This window comes from Urocitellus parryii, chromosome 6 (genome assembly GCF_045843805.1).
Source record: "Urocitellus parryii isolate mUroPar1 chromosome 6, mUroPar1.hap1, whole genome shotgun sequence".
In the NCBI taxonomy this organism is placed as follows: domain Eukaryota; kingdom Metazoa; phylum Chordata; class Mammalia; order Rodentia; family Sciuridae; genus Urocitellus; species Urocitellus parryii.
In genome coordinates, this window is record NC_135536.1 from 64,927,057 (window position 1) to 64,951,186 (window position 24,130).

General features: G+C 43.9%; 1 pseudogene; it reads right to left on the bottom strand.

Annotated features, from left to right (window-relative positions):
- Window positions 1-4,400: 4,400 nt before the first annotated feature.
- LOC113180335 (aldo-keto reductase family 1 member B10-like) lies at window positions 4,401-5,609 on the bottom strand (annotated as a pseudogene).
- Between the last annotated feature and the right edge of the window lie 18,521 nt (window positions 5,610-24,130).

Here is a 24,130-nt window from a genome sequence, read left to right on the forward strand (position 1 = left end):
CTGACACCACTTCTGAACCAAATATGTGCTATTTTCTGATACAAAATATGGGTCAGTTTTCTTCACCAACCCTCCAATTCTCCCACACAAACTGGGAGTCCAATAATTTAATTCAACTTGCTCCTGATGCTATCTACCGGGAGTTAACATCAGATCCCACAAGTTAAAAGGCCTAGTCCCACAAGACTGCCCCACCTTAGATGCCAGCCGTAAGTGGAGCCCTCAGGTGACCCACATTTCTGCCTGCCTGACTACCAAACAGGAGGTTCCCAGGACTCCCACTCCCTCGGGTCTGATCCTTCCCTGGAACAGAACTCAGGAAAGTACTTTACTTAAGATTGCCAGTTTATTATAAAGGATACAATGAGGAAGGGTCCAATACAGACGTGTAGGGCAAGGTATGGGTTCACCAACTGGGAACCTTTCCAGGTCTCATCATTCAAGAGTTTTTAAAATGCAATCTCTCTCTCCTCTCCCCTCCATAGGAGTCAAGAGGCGTGACTGAAAGTTCCCATCCCCAATTCATGTGTTGGTCTCCCTGGAGTCCTGTCCCCACCTGGACTCCCCACTAGGAGACCCACCTCATCAGTACAAACTCAGATCTGTGAGGAAAGGGGTTTGTTATGAACAACAAAAGCTACTCCTATCACTCAGAAAATTCAAAAGGTTTTAGGAGCTCTGTTCCGAAGTCAAAGAACCAATATCTATTTATAGTATACTACTCTAGACTATGGAGCTCTGGAGTTGGGCACAGTGGCACACACCTGTGAGCTCAGCTACTGGAGAGGCTGAGGCAAGAGGATTGCAAGTTCAAGACCCGACTAGGCATCTTAGACTGTTTCTCAGAATAAAAAATAAAAAGGCCTGGGGATATAACTTAGTGGTAGAGTGCCTCTGAGTTCAATCCCCAGTACCGCAAAAAAATCAAAGAAAAAAAAGTTATGGGCCCAAAATACTTTGTGGAAGTGGTAGGTCTTTCATGACACGGTACTTTTTAATTTGATTGGTTTCTACTTTTTAGGTAGAAGAAATAGCTTTACACAGTCACAGAACAAATAGCATTATCATTTGGGGCTTCTCGTTGAATGTCCCTTTTACATTTTTGACTTTTCTGACACGAACAAACTCTTCCCTGTGAGAGGCTGTGAGGATTCCTGTCTGATCCCCCCTCCCTTCCCCCTGAGGCCACATGTGTGGTCAAATTCCCATTCATTCTTCCAAGCTCAAGAGCTACCTCTTCTGTGAGGCCTTCACCCTTCATCCAGGTAGAATTGAAGTGTCTCCCCACAGCCCCACTCTGTTCTAACTGCTGGTTTACAAGGCTGTTTTCCTGAGAACGCTGCAAACATCCCGTTGCTTATCTTTGGACTGAACACTATCTGACACACCACTTGGGCTTACTAAACATTTGGTGCGGGTCTACAGGAGCAAGATCAGCCTCACTAGGACACAGAGGAACCCTGGAGGTGGAAATAGGGACGCTGCTCCTTGGCAGTCACCCTTGTTTGAAGAAACTATTCCTCATCCTGTGCCTGGTTCTGATTTACTCCATCTTTTGATAATGAGAGCCATCCTCCACTGCCCACACACGTAACTCTATTAATAGGATAAAACTCAAGATGACAGCTCCCAAAATAACTCCCTCTTCAAGGTCAGTGGAAGGCCATGGAATCACCATCCTGGTCAACCCACTGAACCAGTGGGTGGACATTGGCTCCCAGCTCCAGGATGAGGATGCTGCAGAGTGTTAGAGGGGTCACATTATGACTTGCGTGGATCCTAGGCACTTGTGCCTCTGTGGGTCCATTATTCCATAAAGATGAATTGAAAACTATATTTTATGATTACATTGGCATAATGACAAACATAATCCAAATTTTATTCTTTTTTTAAAAAAAAAAAAAGAGGAGGAAAAGTTTATTTTGGCTCATGGTTTCAGATTCAGTCCAGGGTCAGTGACACCATGGCTTTGGGCCCCTGGTAAGGCAGAACATCATGTTGGAAGGGTGTATCAGAAGAAGGTAGCTCAGAACATGGCAACCAGAAAGCAGAGAGAGCTGTGCACACCAAGGACAAAGTATGAATCCAAAAGGTACACCCGCTGTGACCCACTCCCTCCAGCCACATCTTACCTGCCTACAGCCACTACCCAATTAATCCACATCAGTGTATCAATCCACTGATTAGTGTGTAGGCCCCATAATCATCTCTGAACATTTTTATACTGTCTCACACATGAGATTTTGGGCAACACTTAATATGTAAACCACAACATTCTGCCCATGACCCCCAAATGCTCATGCCTATTGCACAATACAAAACACATTTAGTCCATTTCCAAGAGTCCCCACAGTCTTAATAGTTTTCACGTTGCTCAAAAGTTCAAGTCCAAAATTTCGTCTGAGACTCAAGGCAAACTCTTGGATGCTTTCTCTTGTAAAGATCAAAAGCAATGCATCCAATATATAATGGCACAGAGTAAATGTGTTCATTCCAAAATGAAGAAATAAGAACATAGAAAGAAGGGATGGGACCAAAGCAGGACCAAAATCCAACTGAGCAATAAGTCCTGTCCATCCACGTCCAGCATCAGGGGCCCATAGCATTGTGATGTTCTCTCCGAAGGGCTTATGTAGTTCTGCCCCCAGGGCCATGCTGGTCGCAGCCCACATGGCTTGTTTCTTCTTAATTTCTGTAGATTTCCTTGGCAGATATTCCATGGTACTGGCTTAGGGGTCCTTGCTGCATCTTTGACTTCCTTCTCATACCTTCATGCATCACTCTCTCAGGGGGTGCCTGCCGATATTCTGACTTGGCTATAGTTTGACTGGCCTCCCGGACCTTCCTTTGAAATCTCAGTGGGAACTCCCTTGACCCCCTAACTCCAGCTTTCTGCTCTTCTGCAGAATGCAGATGATGCCAAGGTCTTCTGCTATCTTGAGTAGTATTCAGGTCTTCTGGAACCATAGCTGCAGTGGTATGTGAGTGCTTGGGCAGCTGAGCATGATGAAACAAAAAATAACTGTGTGGGAGTATCTACCCAACCTCTAAATAACTGTGTGGAAGTATCTACCCACCACACAGATACCCAACATTACGGCCACCACCATATACGAGCCATGGGGTTGTGACATGAGAGAGAAATTCTTAATTTAGTAAGCCATTGTGATGTTTGTTATAGCAGTTGGACTACACTAATCCTTTTTTTTTTTTCTTTTTGGTACTGAGTCACATCCCCAGACATTTTTATTTTTTATCTTGAGACAGGCTCTCGATAAATTGCTTAGGACTACACTAAATTGCTGAAGCTGGCTTTAAATTTGTGATCCTTCTGCTTCAGCTTCCCTAGCCCATTACAGGGATTACAGGGGTGCAGCACTGTGCCTGGATAATACATTTTTAAATGATCCTTGTAATATCAGGTACCATAGAATTATATTGCTATGTCATTTTCAAGTTGATATGATTCGGTTTCCTCCTTTGACAGATGATAAAACTAAGGCCCAGAGAAAAGTTACTGACTTGCTCAAGGTTACACAGATTATTAATGTTAGAACTTAAACTAATATTATGATATTACCCTCAGTCCAATACTCTGTATTATACCATATTTCCTCTCTTTGTGCCACACTTCAAATTTTCTACTGTTTAAATTTGTATTTGCACATGTCAGATTAAATAGGTAATCCATCTGGTTTAACCAGATCTCATCTGGTTCAAAGTCCATGACCTCTGGGTTGGGCTGTCTTCCCCGTCAGGCCTGCCTGTGGCACTTTGTGGTCTGGTGACTATGAATTTTTACTCTTGTTTTCCATATGCAGAGAATAAGAAAACTGGCCTAGATATTCCATATTTCCTGCTCTCCTTTAAAATTTAGTGGTTATCCTCTTCATTTTCTTTTATTTTGCACATCTAATTGTACAACTTTCTTCTTTAATTGTTGGTTCTCCTTGATGATAGTGTGAACTACTACTCAGCAGTAGACAGTGCTGCTGGTTCTTTTTCCTTATCCTGAACACTCTTTCTCAAAATGGTGAAGAGAGATTCTCTGGCAACATTTTCTTTATGGTTCTCCACTATTTTTTTATTATTTTTATTTTTGCATTCTCAATGGTAGCAGAGACCCTGTTGTTTAACAAACATTTGTTCAGATCAAATAAGTGGAAGAAATAGTCATTTGCTCATCTGGGTCATACTTCCCTGTGATAAATCTTTTCCCGGTTCATCATATGGATTTAAATAAAACCTTGCTTAAGGGGAGAGAGGAGAAAGAAAGAAGTTTCTGGGAAGGAGATTGAGCAACTAATGTTGTGTGCATGGATGATTAGAGAATTTAAAAAACCCATTATGTACAATTATAATGCACTAATAAACTTTTTTAAATTTTGCCTAGATTCTGACAAGATCAAGTACAATATAATTTCATATAAATTTAGCTAAAATGGGCCTCAGGGAGATCAAATTCCACTTCAGTGAAGAGAAAGAATCCACCAGGTGTCTCATCAGGAGATTCATCTTCAGTAATCGGCATTGTAGGGGTAGTCTGGAAAATTAGCCTGGTCAGCCAGGACAAAGATCCTCCAGTTTCTGTTGAAGCTAAGTAAGGTCGCCATCTCCCCATCACTCAATTTGAAGTCAAAGACCTGAAAGTTCTCAAGAATACGTTCTGGGGTCATAGACTTGGGGATTACCACCACATTCCTCTGGATATGGAAATGGATCAGAACCTGGGCCCGGGATTTTTTTTTAATATTTTATTTTTTTATTTTCGGCGGACATAACATCTTAGTTTGTATGTGGTGCTGAGGATCGAACCCGGGCCGCACGCATGCCAGGCGAGCACACTACCACATGAGCCACATCCCCAGCCTGGCCCAGGATTTTTTGTGCCTTGCAGCAATCTCCTTGATCTCAGGGTCCTCCAGTAGTGAAGGGTCTTCTGGTTTGGCCCAAGGTCTATCTGAAAAGCCCAGGGGGCTGTAGGCTGTGACCGTGATGCCCTTAGAGTGACCGTATTGGATCAGTTTCTCCTGGGTGAGGTATGGGTGACACTAGACCTGGTTAGTCACTGGTTTATATTTGAGTCCAGGCTTATTCAAGATCTTTTCAATCTGGAAGTGGCTGAAGTTGGAAACACCAAGAGCTTTCACCAACCTCTCATCCACCAGCTCCTCCATGACCTCCCAGGCATCCAAGAATGTTTCTTTACTGATGAGGTTGTTGCCTTTATCATCTTTGGGGAATAAGTCCTTCCCAGCCTGAAATCCCTGTGGCCAGTGAATAAGGTAGACATCCAGATAGTCCAGTTTCAGATCTTTGAGGGTCTTCCGACAGGCTTCCTTCATAAGCTTCCTCTCAAAGAAGGTGCACCACGACTTGCTCACAATAATGAGGTCCTCCTGCGTCACCACCTTCTCTTGGATCTTCTCTTGGATGGCTTCTCCCACCTCATTCTCATTCTGATAGACGTAGGCACAGTCTATGGGGCGATATCCTGCATCAATGGCCACCTTCACGGCTTCTTTGACTTTGTTTGGGGGAGACTTCCAGGTGCCCAGACTCTACATGGGCATCTTGGCTTTGGTGCTGAGCTCCATGAAGGTGGCCATGGTTGGTGCGGAAATGGCTTTGAGAGAGCAAATAGATGCCTGGTGCTTTTTAGCTGGGGTTATGGCTCAGCGGTAGAGCACTCACCTAGCACGTGCGAAGCCCTGGGTTTAATCCTCAGCACCACAAAAAAATAGATAAATAAAATAAAGGTATTGTGTCCAACTACAACTAAAAAATAAAATATTTAAAAAAAATGTTGGTGGAGGGGAAAGGCTTCTGAACCACATGGTCACATTAGTCACAGTGACGACTCCATTTCTTGGTATCCATTTCTGTTTTAGTCAGCACTGCTATGACCAAAACACTTGACAAGAACAACTTAGAGGAGAAAAAGTATATTATTGCTCTTGGTTTCAGAGGTTCAATTCATGGTCAGCTGACTCCACAACTCTGAGCCTGAGGTGGGGCAGAACATCATGGTGGAAAGGCATGGTGGAGGAAAGCAGCTCCAGACATGGCCACCACAGAGCAGAACATTTTTATACATTCATTTATACATTCATTACCATTACAGTTATCAGCTCCTAATTTTAAAAGAAATTAAAATTGAAACATTTTCATTGGGCCTAAAAGTAGAGAGCCTGTATGAGTCTGGGTTCTTCAGAGAAACAGAACCTATAGGATGGAGACATACATCCATGAGTATATGGAGACTGTGAAGTCCCATGATCTGTACGTGGCAAGCAGGAGATCCAGGAAAGAAAAAAAAAAAATGACTTTAAGTTCCAGCACAAGTTTAAGACAATGGCAGGTGAAGACAAATGTCCCTATTCAAAGACAGAGAGACTGATTCCAACTTACTCCACCTTTTTGTTCTTTTCAGACCTCTAACAGATTAAATAAGGCCCACTCACATGGGGGAAGGCAATCTGCTTCACTCAGTCAACTATCACATATTAATCTCTTTCAAAAATGCTCTCACAGATACCCAGGATAATGTTTAACCAGGTATCTGGCCAGCGAAGTTAACACCTACAATTAACCAACCTGGGCCCTAGGCACTGTGTGTCCTGAGCCCACTGGAAAAGTTGGCTCTGAGTGTTAGGGAGTAGGTGACAGATGGCTCTTTCCTTGGAGTTAGCACTTTGTAAGCAGTGATCCACAGGAGAAATGATGGAATTCTTAGTGGTCACCTGGTGTTATAGTTAGGATCCTGAAAATTCCCAGAGGCCCATGTGTTAGATCTTTTTTGTTTTTATTTTTTGGTGGTACTAGGGATTGAATCCAACAAGGCTAGGCAAGTGTCACTGTCACTGAGCTACATCCCTGGCCCTACCACCCAGGGTGACATTATTTGGAGGTACAACCTTTAAGAATTTAGGCCCTGGGGGTCACGCCCTTGAAGGGGATTGTGTGATCCCCGTTTCTTCCTTTTCTTTTTTTTTTTTTTTTTTTGCTTCCTGGCCATGAAGTGAGCAGTTTTGCTCTCACCAGGGACTCCCAACATGATGTGTTGCCTCTCCACACACCTAAAGCCACGGGGCTAAACAATATAGACTGAAACCTCCCAAACTGTGAGCCAAAATCAACCTTCTCTCTTTATAAGTTGATTATCTCAAGTATTTGTTAGAGTGATGGAAAGCTGACTACACACTTGGGCTCACGGAGCAAGATCTTGAGCTTAGAAGCTGGTGCCCAGTGAATTTTAATCTATAGTGAGGAGAAGTGGGGGAAAGGGGGGCCAGAGTGTGGGAGGGCTGACTTTTCATCTGTCCCTTGTCGCAAACCATCTTCAGTCATTGTCCCATATCTCAGGTCTATGCTGAACCTCCAGAGATGAAGTTTGCCTTGTAGGACTTGGAAGGGCAAAGCTCCCTCTAAGCCAGAGGAACTCGGACCTGGACCTGTTAGCTTGACTACAGCAACAGCTACAACTGGAAATTTCAAGGAGGTGAAGTTATTTAAAAATGTTCATCCTAGAACTGGGGTTGTGGCTCAGTGGCAGTGAGCTTGCCTAGCACCTGTGAGGCACTGGGTTCAAGCTTCAGCACCATATAAAAATAAATAAATAAAACTAAAGTTGTGTCCATACACAACTAAAAATTAAGAAAAAAATGTTAATCCTGAAATAAACCTAGAAGTGTATTCTTGCGGTCCCAGATATCCAGAAGGCTGAGGCAGGAGAATCTCTTGGGCCAAGGAGTTTGGGGCCAGTCTGGACAACATAGTAAGACTCTGTCTCTTAAAAACTTAATTAATTTACTAAAAATGTTCATCTAGGGCTGGGGTTGTGGCTCAGTAGTTGAGTCCTTGCCTCTCATGTGTGAGGCACTGGGTTTGATCCTCAGCACCACATAAAAAATAAATAAATAAAATAAAGATGTTGTGTTCATCTACAACTAAAAATATTTTTTTTAAAGTTCATCTAAGTTTTTCATTTTACTCTATATTATATTCATACTTATTTTTCTCCAAAATATTTAAATAAAAGTTGACACTGAATTTTCATTCCATGGCTTCAATACTCTTGGATCAATATTCCGCCTTCTTTCCCTGCCTCCACTGCCTCCTGCCCTTTGGTCAGATAGAGGAAGGACCCATTGGCTCAATTTTTCATGCTGGAGGGAAACAGAATCAGGCAGCACAAAGACATACCATGGTGTCCTCCATGCTCTAGATTGATCCAGCAATGGGGCAAGCTGAGTGGGTGGAGGTTTTATAGCTGAGCTTTAGTGTAAATCCTACCCACCTGTATACTGAATCATAGACCATAGTCCATTTCCATTTCCATTTCATGGAACTCTGCATGTATCTCAGGGAGGTTGATCTTTGAGAAAGTACACAATTGCCCAGCTTCAAACAAGTCAAACCTCCTGCTACTTATGTTTGGTCCTTTAGATATGAACTGGTCACCAGCAACACAGGAAAGAAAATGCAGATGCTTCCCTTAATTACCCAGCTAATGAGTTAGGGCTGAGAGGCTGCTGGGACAGTGTGTTCCGTGTTCTGATGATCTTTTCTGGGGAGAATGCTCCACCCTTATGAGACAAGAGAGACTGGTTGGATTGGGGTTGGTTAGACACTCTTTGACAAAAGTGAGGAGAGATGACTTGAACTAGCAGGAAATGAACCAAAGAATGGATACTGAGGGTCTGTTCAGAATGAGGTGTGTGTGTGTGTGTGTGTGTGTGTGTGTGTGTGTGTGTGTGTCCGTCCATATTGGAGGTGGTGATAGTGCTGAGAATAAGGAATTGATGGGAAAGCCTCGTTGTGGGTTTTGAACCACAGAGGGGAGACTTTGGTTCCTATGGAGTCTGTGTCCAGTGGTTTAATGTGCATCCATTGTTACTTTTCCTGCCAAGCATTTATTTCTCCTTCTGGTTGAAATTCTTTTTTAATATCCCTTTTGTTTAAGCCAGTTTGAGTTGGATTTCAATCATTTGCAAATGAACGAGGTACAAATGTGCTAGGAGAAGAATCCAATGAGAAGAGCATTAGACAGAAATCAGGAGATGGAGGTGGGGCACTGGCTCTATCACCAACCACTTCTGACCTTGGACAAGTCACATGTCCCCTCTGGACCCAGTGTCCCTATTAGTAAAAGGATTTGGAATTTCATGTATTAGTATAAATCACCGTACATAAGTCACATATTACCAACAACTCTCACTCACATTTTATAAAAGAAAGGATATTTTTAGCACCAAAAGTATATAGAATCCCAAAACTGGAAAATGAAACAGATTTAGATTTTTTTTTAAAAAAAGACTTACATTTTTATTTGCCCCCTATTTCCCTAGGCTAGGGGAAAATGTCACTGTGCTGCTCTGACGTCTACAGCTGGAAACTCTTAAATCTCAAGAACTCCCAGGTTCATTTTCAAACTCTAATATGGCCGGATTAATCTTTTAGCTTCGCCTCTTTCCCCAAAATTGTCAGTCTGTGAATTGTCATTAGCTTGGCTTTTATTCACCCTTTCTCCTTCTGCAGCTGAAGGAACATAAATGTCTACCTTACTAAAGACATTTCCCTCTAGAGGCACTCACTGATGAAAATTTAGAACGACTCACACGTAAATAAGAGCCCATCCCTGACACAAGCTAAACACCTCACCTATTAAGTGCTTAAAAAGCTAATTCATCTAGGGGCCAGGGTTGTGACTCAGTGGTAGAGTGCTTGCCTTGCACATGTGAGGCACTGGGTTCAAAATAAAAATAAATAAATAAAATAAAGGTATTGTGTCCATCTACACCTAAAAAAAATACATATTTTTTTAAAAAGCTAATTCATTTAGACTTCATCTGATCACCTTATGACAGCCAGGAAGCAGAGTGGAGAGAAAGGAGAGAGAAGAGAGAGAGAGAGAGAGAGAGAAAGAGAGAGAGAAGCCAGGGTTCCAATGTATCCTTCCAGGGCAGCCCCCCAGTGACCTACTTTCTTCAACTAGTTACACCTCCTGAAGTTTCCATGGCCGTGATTTATTAGCTAGATCATAGGGGAAACATCTCCCTGTTCTTTATTGTGTTGCTGATGGTCTTTTTCACACCTCTGTAGGGTATCACCAGCCAGGGACTAACACATGGGATATGGGGGGACATTCTAAGTCCAAACTACATTATGTGGTGTTAAGGCTTGGGACATGTGGACCAAGGCTCATTAATCCTTAATTCTGTGATCTTCCAATTGTTTCAGAGACTGATATCTATCACCTTGTCTCCTTGTGGGTGGTCTTTTTGGATATTCAACAATAGCAATAGCACTAGAGACCATTTATCTTGACACTCTGGGTGTGAGGCACCTCACCTCCAAAATCTTGTCATCTTCTCTTTCCTAGAATAGGCAAGGTCATTATTATTTCAATTTTGCAGGTGACATAGCGGCGGCAGTTTGGGGAGGTGATCTGCTGGTTAGCTTACAAGGTAAGGTCTTCCTGACTTTGAAGCCTCTACTTATAATCCTATAAAGAAAGGAGGGATTTTGTCCCATGTTGAAGTCAGAAATATTCAATTCCTAGAGAAGAAAAGTAATGAACCCAAGCCAGCTAGGAGCTGAGACAAGCATGAGGCCCCGACCCACCGTCAGCCCACTTTCTAGAAGCTGTCCCCCCAGAGGGCACTGGAACAGACATTTTAAGAAAGGGAGGGAGGCTCAGGAGATTAGGATAAGACAAAACATCTTGGGGCCAGAGCACCCTGTCCCTGGAACTGATGCCAAGATGGCTGGAAGGGGCTTTGGGGAATTGTCTGGAGGGAGTTTTGAGAGCCAGGCCGGTGGGAGGGCACTAGGCTGGGAGCCCTGGGCCTTGAGAGCTGAAGCCCCTAAATGGCAAAATGGCTCCTTGGTGTTATCTTCCAGCCCCAACTCTGGACTCAACTGGGGTTAACCGCAGTTTTCTCAGCCTATAAAATGAGGGTTCATCGTCTGGCTGGGAAGAAACGTAAGATACTGAATTCCTTGACTCTGGAATTGGACAAGCCTGAAGACAAAAAACCTGTGCCCGTCCCCGACTCTTTGTCTTTGCCCTGGTAAACAGCATGCCCCACTGTGGGGATCTCAAGCTGGAAATCGGGGCTCAGCCCTGATTCCTCCCTCTTCCTCCAGCCCATCGGTAGTCCTTTAGATACAGCCTCTCAAACATCTCTCAAGTCCCCCTGTTTCTCCCTATTCCACCAGCAAAGTCCAAACCAGCATTTTCTCTCACCTGTTCACTGCAGGGACTCCTACATGCTGCCCTGTCCCTCCTGTCCCCACAGCCGAGTCTCAGACCTGCAGTTACAGTGATGCTTGAAAATTTAAATCAGGTCCTGTTACTTGCTTAAATCTTTCAATGATTTCCCATTTTATTTGGACAAATGTCACAAGCCCTTTACTTGGCTCACCTGATCTGACATCTGGCCTGGCCACCTATTCAAGCGTCTCATGCCATAAGCCTTGTCCCTCACTCACGGAACTCCAGCCCCCATGGACTTGAGGTTCCTTGAACACACCAAGCTGTCTCTTCTGCAGGGTCTTTGCACCCTACCAGTCCTTCAGTCTAATGTGCACCCCTGTAAACAGCTCCTGCCACCCAGACTGAGAGAGGCCTTCCCTAACCAACACTTATTTTCTATCATAGCACATATTTATTTCCTTCTGAGCACTCATTATGATTACTTTGAGACTTTGGGTGCTTACTTCCATGAGGGCAAGGTCTTTTCTGTCTGTGCCTAGTTGTAGCTTCCTAGCACACATTTGACTTATAGTAGGCACTCAAGAGCTGATCTCAGTGGCACACACATCTATAATCCCAGCAATTCAGGAGGCTGAGGCAGGAGGATTACAAGTTCAAGACCAGCCTGTGCAACTTAACAAGACCCTGCCTCAAAATTTTAAAAATAAATAAATAAATAAATAAATAAAAAGGACTTGGAATGTAACTTAGAGGAAAAGTGCCCCTGAGTTGAATCCCTAGAACTTAAAAACAAAACCATAAGAGGTCCATTGTGTAAATCCTAACAGCACTTCATGCCCAGTGGGTCTTCTCCACGATTCTCTCCTCCAGAGTGCAGGTTACCGGACAAGGGTCTGGGAAAATATTGAATTTGTTCTCTGGGCTGGTTTCTGACCTATAGGAAGAACTTGCAAAAGGGTTGAAGGTGGCAATAAGATAACAGGAGACTGGGATCAAATGACAACTCCCAAGTGCTCACTTTGGAATCCTGAAGGCACATTTCTGAGCCTAGCCTCCCTTATAGAAAAGGGGCTCCCTCTGCTGGACCATGCAAGGCTGCCAAAGACAGGGTACCACCCAGAGAGAGCCTTGAGACAAGCAGCCAGGAGCAGGAGTGGGTGGGTGTCTCCGGGCCGGAAGCAGACATGTTAGTTTGAATGGAGGCAGGTAGAGTCTCCCTCAGGGCTGTAGAGCACCAAGAATCAAATCTTGGGCATGCTGCTGGGCTAGGCCGAGCCACCCCAATGTCCCCCAGTGACTCCCTGTAGGAGTGGACTCTCCAGGCGCCTACAGGCCTGGCACCCTGGGCAGCGGCCCAACCTTCTTGGGGGAGGTTGGCCAACCTCAGCTGGACAGTAGTATCTTGTGACATCCGCAGATCCTGGCAAGAAGCCCCAAGGCTCCGGGCAAGAATGGATCTATAGGTTCCAGGAAAGAGGCTTCTCTGGGAAATAGAGCTACAGTGGCATTTCTGCCCCTCAGGGAAGTCAGCCCTCAGGGAACCCGAGAAGCTCAGAACTGCATTAGCAATACATCCCATCAGGCCTGTCTCCCTCCCCATCCTGAGAAGGGAATACTCAGCAGTCTCCAGCAAGCTGCCTACTAAGTTTTTTATTTTTATTATTTCTTATGGTTCTGGAGATCAAATCCAGGGCCTTGCACATACTAGGCAAGCACTCTGCCACTAAGCTACGCCCCCCAGCTCTGTGTGTATGTGTATAATATATATATATATATATATATATATATATATATATATATATATATATATACTTGTTTCCTCTAATTTGGTGCAAAAATGAAAAATATGTGGTCACCGAACTGTCCTGATGACAGGATGATACCCCACACAACTGTGCCTCCAACTAGACATTGGCCAAGGACACAGGTGGGTGCTGCTTATGGGGTGTGAAGCCTTGGACAGAATTTAAGGCAGAAAGAAACTTTTAATCACCTGGGCACCAGGGAACCAAAGGAGAAGGAGGGAAGGGATGCCATTCAGGCAGGGAGGGCTGGAGGCAAGGATCCTGTAGATTCTTTGTAGATGTTCTATTAAAGTCTTCAAGTGACCTTCTTGGGGATTTGACAAATGAACAAAACTCATATGACCATGTTGCTTTTTAAAAACAGTTTCCAGAACACAACACAACATTATGGACAACAGCTGACCTCTGCCGCCCTATCCTGTTGCGGTCGCTGACATGACTCGGTGTGCTCTGAGTCCTCATGACCCCTCTTCTCATTTCTCTGCATGTTTGGGGTCCGTTCCTTGAACCACTCTAGTTCTCCAAACGCTCTCGTGGTCTGTGACTGGCCCTCAGTCTCAAACCAGAGTGCAGTAATGAATCAGCTGAGCCCCTTGAGGAAATGAGTGTTCCCAGGCTCCCTCCAGAGAGAGATTGGCAAGGTTTGAAGTGGGACCCCAAATCTGCATTTCCACAAGCATCCCAGTAGATTTAGCTATACAGTCTTTAAATCCCACTTCGACTTAGAAATCTCTGTGAAAGTGCCTCATTTCTAATTGCCTTCTATGTAAATAATATTTACAATGAACACTTGTAGAAATGACTTTTCCCCTTTACATTATTTTCTTTAGCTACTTCCTTAGAAGTAAGATTGTGGGATCAAAGGATAGGAACTATTTTATAGGTTTTGCCATCAGGGAATCTGACCTATCACACATTAAGTTTTGTCATTTATATTGAACTTTTTTGAGGTTTGGTTACTGGAGATTGAACCCAAGGGTGCTCTACCACTAAACTATATCCCCAGCTCCTTTTATTTTATTTTGAGTCAGGGCTTTGGTAAGTTGCTGAGCTGTGCTTGAAATTGCAATCCTCCTGCCTCAACCTCCTGAGTTGCTGGGAGTATAGGTGCAGGTCACCACACCCTGTCTAAATTGATTTTTTTCCCACCAGGAATTGAACCCAGGGGTGCTTAACCACTGAGTCCATTATTTATTTATTTATCTTTTTGAGACAGGGTCTCACTAAGTTGCTTAGGACCTTGCTAAGTGTGCTGAGGCTGGCTTTGAACTTGTAGAACTCCTGCTCAGCCTCCTGAACTGCTGGCATTACAGGCATGTGTTACCACGCCTGTAAACTGATTCTTTAATGACAATATAAAAGTTGTTCAAGCTGAAAGTTCAAGATTTGCAGTGGGGCTGCTCATTTTTCTATGTAAAGTTTTGCATGTAAGCTCTGAATTCATTTCTTTTGACTACTTATCAAAAAGGAGCAGCATTCTCACCTTTTCCACTTGCTCAGTGTCTTTGTTATCGGGATGGGAAGCTTTATTTGCCATATATATTTCTCCCCCTTCTGTGGATTTCACTTTTTGTGTTTCCTTTATTACATTTTCTGGAACAAATGGCTTTTATAAACAGATTTGGATCCATCTCTGATAGCTTCTGTGTCCATAGTCAAAACGTTTTCTCTGCAACGCAATCGAAACGTGTTTCCTCTCCCACTTTCTTCCCTGGATTTTTATGAAATTACATTTGAAATGTATTGTAGTGCATGGTGTAAAAATGTGGATAGAGAGGGCTGGGGTTGTGGCTCAGTTGCCTACCACAGGTGAGGCACTGGGTTCGATCCTCAGCACCTAATAAAGGTATTGTGGCCATCTACAACTTAAAAAAAAAAAAAGCGGATAGAAGCTAATTCTGATCCATGCTGATGTCCTCCATTTAGATATTTATTGAATAGTGACTCTTTCTTGTAGCATTGTGTTAGTGCTTACTCATCTTCTATCAACTCCTTAAATAACATGAATGTTTTTAGAGTCTATTCCATTCCCCTAACTTTTGTCTTTACCCTGATAACTATAATGGCTATTATTTCAAGTTCACCATCAAGTTTCTCCACACACACACACACACACACACACACACACACACACAATATTTTTTTGGTATTTTGTCTATCCATACTATATACTTATTAAATTATAAATGCATCTTATTTTCTTTATTTTTCCATTTTAGTCTTAACCCTATTTAGTCTTCACAATCAAGATCAAGATACATTTCTTCATGAATTCATGTTTTCCTTTGCTCCTCCCACTTGAAATTTTTCCTTGAAAAAATACTATGAATTCCAAGTTAAATAATTCCCAGCTATTTGCTTTTTTACTCTTTGAGTGATTCTTGTAAGTAAGCCAGCTTTCTCCCTTCTCCTCTCTTTCTTCTGTCCCACTCTTATTCTCATTCCCACGCTCATTAAAATAAAAGCATTTTGACCCCAAAGACTTGCAGCTAAAATGATAGCCTCTGCCCTCCTGTTTCATGGTGCCACCCAGCACAGTCTGTGAGCTGCTCTGAGGAGACCTCCAGTTGCCTGGCTCCTTTTCTTTGCCCTCCCTTTGCCTGTAGGTGGGCAGGATTGTCCTGGTGCTGCTTTCCTGGGTTAGAACATTGCTGGTTAAGAAAGACTTGGAACAGTCCAGAAGTGCCATCCCTGTCACTGAATGAAACAGGAAAGTCTCCTCAGGTCCACCCAGAATCTCAGAATGTGACTTTATTTGGACATAGGATCTTTGCAGATACCCTTAGGGGACATTCTTAGATTAGTTAAAATGAGGTGGACTCTAAATCCTATGACTTGTGTCTTTATAAAAGAGAAACACACACACACACACACACACACACACACACACACACACGAGAAGCAGAGTTGGGAGGGATGATCCACAAACTAAGGCAGTCCACATGAGGGGTGTAATTCAAAGGCTACAGACCACCCAGCTCTCCATCTTAGCTCTGCCATTTTGTAGCTGTCAAACTCCAGGCAGGTCACTTAACCTCTTGGAGTTGGGACTCTGCAGATGGAGACAATAATCGTTTCTGCCCACAGTACCTTAGGGAGTTTTGCTGAGATCCAATGAGATAACGTGGAGGGCAGCCTGTGCCCTGTTCTGAGTTACTCCGTGTTGTAAAGAACTGCAGTGCCTGGCCCTAAGTTACTCCATTTTTATAAAGCAGCAGTTTGTCCTGAGTTACAGGAGTACAAGTGCAAAGGCGGAAAGACTGAATAACTTGAGTAGGCAAGCAGATCGCCACAGATGTGGACATGCGAAGTTGCCAAAAAGTATAACCCCAGCTGCACAGCACAATGATACGGCACTAACTAATAAATACATAGTACTAATAAAAAGCTACCACCTCTGAACTTATAAAATCAGAAACACACAAATGCATGAACATATCAAACCCAAATCAGGGAAACCAGGCCCACAAGCTATCAGATACACCAGAACATACCTAATAAGGGGCACTTAAGACGGTGGTACAGGGCTGGGGTGGGGCTCAGTGGTGGAGGGCTTGTCTTGCATGCCTGAGGCCCTGGGTTTGATCCCCAGCACCACATAAAAATAAATAAATAAAAATAAAGATATTATGTCCATCTACAACTAAAAAAATGTTAAAAAAAAAAAAGATGGTGGTTTATGGGAGGGGCACATAGCTACCTCATCCTATCAGACACCTGGTGAATGCTGACAAGATGGACAGGCTATGATTCCCCGCTCTGTTCCTGGGGCTTCGGCTCAGCATGATTCTCCCTGTTTGGTGAAGTCCAGTTCTGCTGCTCCAAACTGCCTGTCCTCCAGACCCTGGAGCCCTGGACCCCTGCTGTGGAGAGCAGGCTGTGCCCTGCTCTGTTACAGAACCCGAGTTTTCAGGCTGTGTCCAACCCTGGGTTACTCCACTTTTTTTAATTTATATGTGACAGCGGAATGCATTACAACTCTTATTACACATATAGAGCACAATTTTTCACATCTCTGGTTATATACAAAGCATATTCACATCAATTCGTGTCTTCATACCTGTACTTTGGATAATAATGTCCATCACATTCCGCCATCATATCTAACCCCATTCCCCCTCCCTTCCCCTCCCACTCCTCTGCCCTATCTAGAGTTCATCTATTCCTCCCATGCTCCCTCTCCCTATCCCACTGAATCAGCCTCCTTATAGCAAATAAAACATTCAGCATTTTTTTTTGTTTTTTTTTTGATTGGCAAACTTCACTTAGCATTATTTTCTCAAACTCCATCCATTTACCTGCAAATGATTTTGTTGATTTTAATGATTTTTTTCTCTTTTATGGCTGAGTAATATTCCTTTGTGTATATATGCCATATTTTTTTTATCCATTCATCTATTGAAGGGCATCTAGGTTAGTTCCACAGTTTAGCTATTGTGAATTGTGCTGCTATAAACATTGATGTGGCTGTGTCCCTATGGTATGCTGTTTTTAAGTCTTTTGGGTATAGACAAAGAGAGGGATAGCTGGGTCAAATGGTAGTTCCATTCCCAATTTTCCAAGAAATCTCCGTACTTCTTTCCATATTGGCTGCACCATTTTGCAGTCCCACCAGCAGTTCATGAGTATACCTTTTCCCCACATCCTCGCCAACACTTATTGTTGTTTGTCTTCATAATAGTTGCCATTCTGAGTGGAGTGAGATGAAATCTTAGAGTGGTTTTGATTTGCATTTCTCTAACTGCTAGCAATGATGAACATTTTTTCATATATTTGTTGATTGGTTGTATATTATCATCTAAGAATATACAGGGCCTTGGCCCATTTACTGATTGGGTTCTTTGTTTTCTTGGTGCTTAGCTTTTTGAGTTCTTTATATACCCTAGAGATTAGTGCTCTACCTGATGTGTGAGGGGTAAAGATTTGCTCCTAAGATGTAGGCTCTCTATTCACCTCACAGATTGTCTCTTTTGCTGAGAAGAAACTTTTTAGTGTGAGTCCATCCCACTTACTGATTCTTGATTTTAATTCTTACTCCAAAGGAGTCTTATTAAGGAAGTTGGGGCCTAATCCCACATGATGGAGATTAGGGCCTGCTTTTTCTTCTATTAGACTCAGGGTCTCTAGATTTATTCCTAAGTCAGTGGTAGAGGCTCAGTGGTAGAGGGCTCTAATCTCCTACTTTTTCTTCTATTAGACTTAGGGTCTCTAGTCTTATCCCTAAGTCCTTGATCCATTTTGAGTTAAATTTTATGCATAGTGAGAGATACGAGTTTAATTTCATTTTGTTGCATATGGATTTCCAGTTTTCCCAGCACCATTTGTTAAAGAGGCTGTCTTTTCTCCAATGTATGTTTTTGGCACCTTTGCCTAATAAAAGTGTAATTTTATGGGTTAGTCTCTGTGTCCTCTATTCTGTACCATTGGTCTGCCAGTCTGGTTTTGGTGCCAATACCATGCTGGTTTTGTTACTATTGCTCTGTAGTATAGTTTAAGGTCCTGTATACTGATGCCACCTGCTTCACTCTTCCTGCTAAGGATTACTTTAGCTATTCTGGGTCTCTTATTTTTTTTTTTGGATTGGCTAACTTTCATGATTGCTTTTTCTGGGTTACTGCATTTTGTAAAGCCATCGTTTGTCATAAATTACTCCACTTGAATTCAAATGCAGAGGGAAAATGACTATGCCTTGTCTGTACAGGTATACAAGTAAACAACCACCATCTGCCCTGCACAATCTTAAGGCACAAATTGATAGGTAACTTTTACACGCTGAATTATCAAACTAAATCAGGAGCCCCTGGATACATGGACATCCCAAACCACATCAGAAATACCAGACACTGGCACTTGTCAACCTAACCAAATGTAACCCCCTCACCTAAGACCCATAAAATGAAGACCCTACCCTCGCCCCAGGACCGGACACGGAGGCACACTGAACCTGTTACCTGGGTCGCTCTTCCCAAGTCTGGCTCAGGAAAATTACCACGACAATGAACCTCTGGTTCTATCTATCCTCTGGGCAGGTGGTGGTTATTTACTTGTACAAAGTGTAGACTTTGTCCCTTTGCATTTGGACTCAAGATGGCGTAACTTACAGCAAATTCCTGCTTTCTAACAGGGAGTCGCTCAGGGTTAGGCACAGCCTGGAGACTCCTGCTCTATATATACATCGAGGAGTAACTCAGCAGGGCACAGCTGCCCCTCCACGATCACCTTGAGCAGCTCCAAGCCTTGACAGATCAGAGTTGTTAATCTTGACAGATAAAATTCCTTGACCTTGTCTGACCACCAGACATGACCCTTGTATGTCCCTCCCAGCTCTCTGCCTTCGCTTTTAGTTGTGCCTCTGTAAATCCTGCAGCCACTGTCATCCCTCTCACAGCCTTTAAGATTAAACTCTGGACTCCCCACATGCTAGGCAGGTGCTCTACCTCGGAGTCACATCCCCGGCCCCTTTCTCAGCCTTTCTGTAACTTATGTATCATGGTGCAAAGTGTGATGTGTGACTCGAGTGCTGTAGGTGTTAGTGATTCAGACTAGAACAGATGCCAGGCATAGTGGCACACACCTGTAATCCCAGCAGCTCGGGAGGCTGAGGCAGGAGGATCGTGAGTTGGAGGCCAGCCTGAGCAACTTCACAATACTGTGTCTCAGAATAAAAATTCTAAAAAGGGCTGAGGTACAGCTCAGTGGTACAGCCCCCCTGAGTTAAATCCCCAGTAATTCACACACACACACACACACACACACACACACACACACACACACACATATGCACACACACACTGGAATGGAATAAGTGATAAGTGCCGTGGTCACAATACCAAGTGAAATTAAGAGTACTTGGTGAGTTAAAGCTGGTGAGACTGATGTAGCTTGTGACTTTATTGTTATTTAGTTAGTTGAATGACACTGTGGAAAGATACAAATGGTTTTGGTCTCTGTTAATGGCATAGCTGCTCACAAAAAATAACTGGTTTGTTTTGCAGTGGTGGGGATTGAACCTAGGGTGTTCTGCCACTGAGCTACAGCCCCAGCCCTTTTCATTTTACTTTGAGACAGGGTCTCAGTAAATCACTAAGGCTGGCCTCCAACTTGCCATACTCCGGCCTCAGCCTCCCAAATATCTGGGATTATAAATGTGCACCACTGTACTGTGCCTGGCAACAACAATAATTCATGAGGAAAACATTGCTTAAACTGTGAACTTCTGGACATATGTTGCAGCAATAGCAGTGGCCTGTGAAGCAGGGGCAACAGGATGAAGGGGCGGCAGGACACCTAGGCCGTACTGTGTTCTTTTTCCCTAGGTGGGCTCTATGTCCTTATTGAAATCATATGGTTTTAAAATTTATTTTATTTTTATTTATTCACTTATTTTATTTTTATGCAGTGCTAAGGATCAAACCCAGTGCCTCACACATGCTAGGCAAGCGCTCTGACACTGAGCTACAACCCCAGCCCCTGAAATAATATGTTTAAAGAACATTTCGATGTGCAACAGAGGAAAAAGGGAAACTGTGTGCCCTGGCCCAGTTACAGGCTATGAGAGGACTTAAATGAGATAAGGCAATAGAAAGGGCTTAGTGTTGGTTCCTGGTGTGTAATAAGCCTTAAATAAATGTTAGATATCACCTTTGTTATGGTCGTTATTGACAGAATAAGCCATTTTTAGTATGGTTTTAGGCCAATTGAGCTTTGTGAATTTGAGCAAGTTGCTCTGAGTTTATAGAAAAGGAGAGAATGGGTCTTGAGCCTTAACAATTCCTTCCAGCTCTAGGATCCTACACTCTCTTTGTCTCTAATGGGCTAATTCCACTAGCCAGGGACTGGCCTCATGACAACAGAGACGGTGGCCAGCTGCCCACAGGGCCTGGCAGGAGGTTGCAGAATGTCCACTAGCTCCTCCAACCAAAGCCTATCTATCTGCCCAGCAGCCTCTGAGGCCCACATCTAGGGCAGCAGTGAGGACAGGCTGCAGGTAACCAACAGTGAAGGGGAGGAGACAGGCCTTAAGCCCAAAGTTGGAAGAAGGGACAGTATTGAATACAACAAATGTTTGCCCTCACTGAGTCCTAGTGAGGGAGGAGGTTGTGAGGACAGACTGAAAAATTCAGTGCCCTTAGCTCTTTTAAGTGGCAGTGTGTGTACTGGTTAGAAGTCTGGCTAAGGAGCCAGGACTGCCTGAGTTGGAATCATGACTCTTCGATCGATTTATCCCTGTGTGACTTTGGTCAAAGTACTCCACCTCTCTGGGCCTCACATTCCTCACGTCATCACAATAGTTCCCTCTAGTGGGTCCTTGTGAAGATTAAATATATATTAGTACTTAGAAAACAATCAGGCAGCTGGGTGCCATGGAACATGCTGTAATCCCAGAAATTCAAGAGGGAGAGACAGGAGGATCTCAAGTTCCAAGCCAGCCTTAGCAACTTAGTGAGACCTTATCACAAAATAAAAAAATAAAGAGGGCTGGGAATGTAGCTCAGTGGTAGAGCACTCATGGGTCCAGGACTGGGGAAAAAAAAAAAAAAGTGCTAGGCATGTGATGAGAAGAATGTGTTGGTCGTCATATCCCCAGCCCTTTTAAAAAAAAATTTAAATTTGTTTTAATTAGTTATAAATGATAGTAGAATGCATTTATGCATTTTGATATATCATACATAGATGGGATATAATTTCATACTTATTTTTGAGACAGGGTCTCCCTAAGTTGCTGAGCCTGGCCTAGAACCTGTGATCCTCCTACCTCAGCCTCTGGTACTGCTGGGGTTACAGGTATGTGCCATCCTGCCCAGTGTGGGGAGGTCTAAGGTGTATTGGAGGTAGAAATGGCTTTCCTGAGCCCCTTTGAGACACCTGGGGAGCCTGGGAAGTGTATGCAAGAGGAATGTTCCCATAAAGGTGTCAGAACATGCCAGAAAATATGGTCTCTTACAGTTCCTACCCCCCTCACCTCCCCACCCACTCCCAGTGCAGAGGCCTGACAAAACTCAAATTAGACCTGCTTTGCTTTCTTTTTCTTTCTTGCAGTGCTGGGGAGTGAACCCAGGGATGCTTAACCACTAAGCCATGTCCCCAGCCCATTTTATTTTTTATTTTTTTGAGACAGGATCTCACTAAATTGCTGAAGCTGACCTTAAACTTGCAATCCTCCTGCCTCAGCCTTCCCAGTCACTGGGAGTATAGGCTTGCACCACTGCACCTGACTAGCCCTCCATTCTTAGGAATTAAATGACAGTCTGTGTGTCCCTGAGAGAGCTAAACACTAAATCATCTGCTCTTAAGTATCTGGTGTAAATGGGTCTTCAGATTAACAAATGTTTTAAAAGAATTGAGGGAACAAGAGCTAAAAATGGATGGCGACCTAAGTCTTAGCTCTTAGGGCACAGCAGGTGGGTAGGGTCATGTTTGGAGGGTAGTGTGGGGATTCCAGACAGAAGCACAGGACAGGGCAGCTTCAACTTCTCCTGGGAACCCCTGGGCCCACCGCTGGCTGCATTTCTGCCAGCCACAGCCCTCAGGGCAGCTCCTCCTTGTACTCTCCCTCTATAGACCACGGACCTTACCTGCCAGCGGCCGCCTCAACTGCGTGAGTCTCGGCCTCCCCCTAGTGGCCAGTAGGTGGAAGTTCCCTTAAAACTGGTGGCAACGATGTGATTTTATAATAGCATTTGAATAGTGCTTTACAGTTATAGGGGACTGTCACAAGTATTTAAGACACCTACATCATCCATCTTGAGCATCCTCCCCTCCCCTGCACTCCAGTCACCTCTGCTACTCCACCTTTCTGATTCCGCTGGCTCATCTAATTTCTCCTAATAGGTAGAGGAAAGAGTGCTGGAGCCCAAGGAAACCTGGGGAACTGGTAAGTTCTGGCTTCTTTAGCACCTTGGGTCCTTGCCCCTGACAGTCAACACCAGCGCAGGAAGCAGGCTGGAGAGTGCAACCAGAGACTGCAACTGCCCTCACCTGGCTCCTTTGCACTGTGGTCCCAGCTCCCTGCAAGCTGCTCAGGATTGCCCCTGCTCCCCAGCTACAGGACTTTCAGTCTCTCCAAAAACAGAACATTACCGACACTATCTACCCAACAAGGCAGGTCCCATCGGTTCCATATATTTAAAGATCTCACAGTCAGGGTTCCTGGTCATTGATTTCTAACTTCTTTACTGAACTCATCGTGGAAAATCCCAAGGATGAGACTCCAGTCTTTTCCTTTCTTCAGCCACCAGGCTAGAGATCCTGTCAGACCCAACAATATTCTCCCTTGGGTGCAGAATTTTCTAGAGACGGCTGTTCTGATGATCTATCTATAAAAGGTAACCTGAGAATCATATTGAATATTTCAAATGTTAGATACTGAGTGTGTTTGGGTTTTTAATGTGTTATTTTGAGAAAACCACTTAGAGACATTTTGTTTCGGGCAGCATAAGCCAGCCATTAAAATGTTCTCATTCCTAGTATTAACTTGGTTTCCGCAGGCAGGGCAAAGCAGTTGAGCTGGGGGAGATGATGTCCTGTCCTTCCAAGTGGCACTTGGGGAGAATTAAGATGATGAGAGGGAAGTCTCAGGGAGGAGGGGATGGAGGGGCACTGGGCCGGCTCTGCTGGACAGACTTGCAGATCATGGCAGTGGGTGCACCCTTGCTGAGTCCATGAGGCCCCAAGGACCAGCCAGGCCTGTGGGCTTCCTGCCATGGGGAAGCAGTGCCCAGCTCAGGCAGGTCCTGGCCCAGGACAAGGAGAATGTTAGATACTGAGACTTGGATGATGGGAGGGAAGACGAGGGAGGGGCAGGGGGTTAGGTCCACCTCCTCTTTCTTTACTATCCCCTACATTTTAGATTCTGTATTTCTCCTTTTTTTTTTTTTTTTTTTTCCCAAGAAAGTGCCTAGTGCTGGGCACGGTGGCTCATGCCTGTCATCCCAGCAGCTCAGGAGGCTGAAGTGAGTTCAAAGCCAACCTCAGCAATTTAGTGAGGCCCTAAGCGACTCAGCAAGACCCTGACTCTAAATAAAATGTAAAAAGGGGCTGGGACGTGACTCAGTGGTTAAGTACCCATAGGTTCAATCCCCATACAAAAAGAAAAAAAATGTGA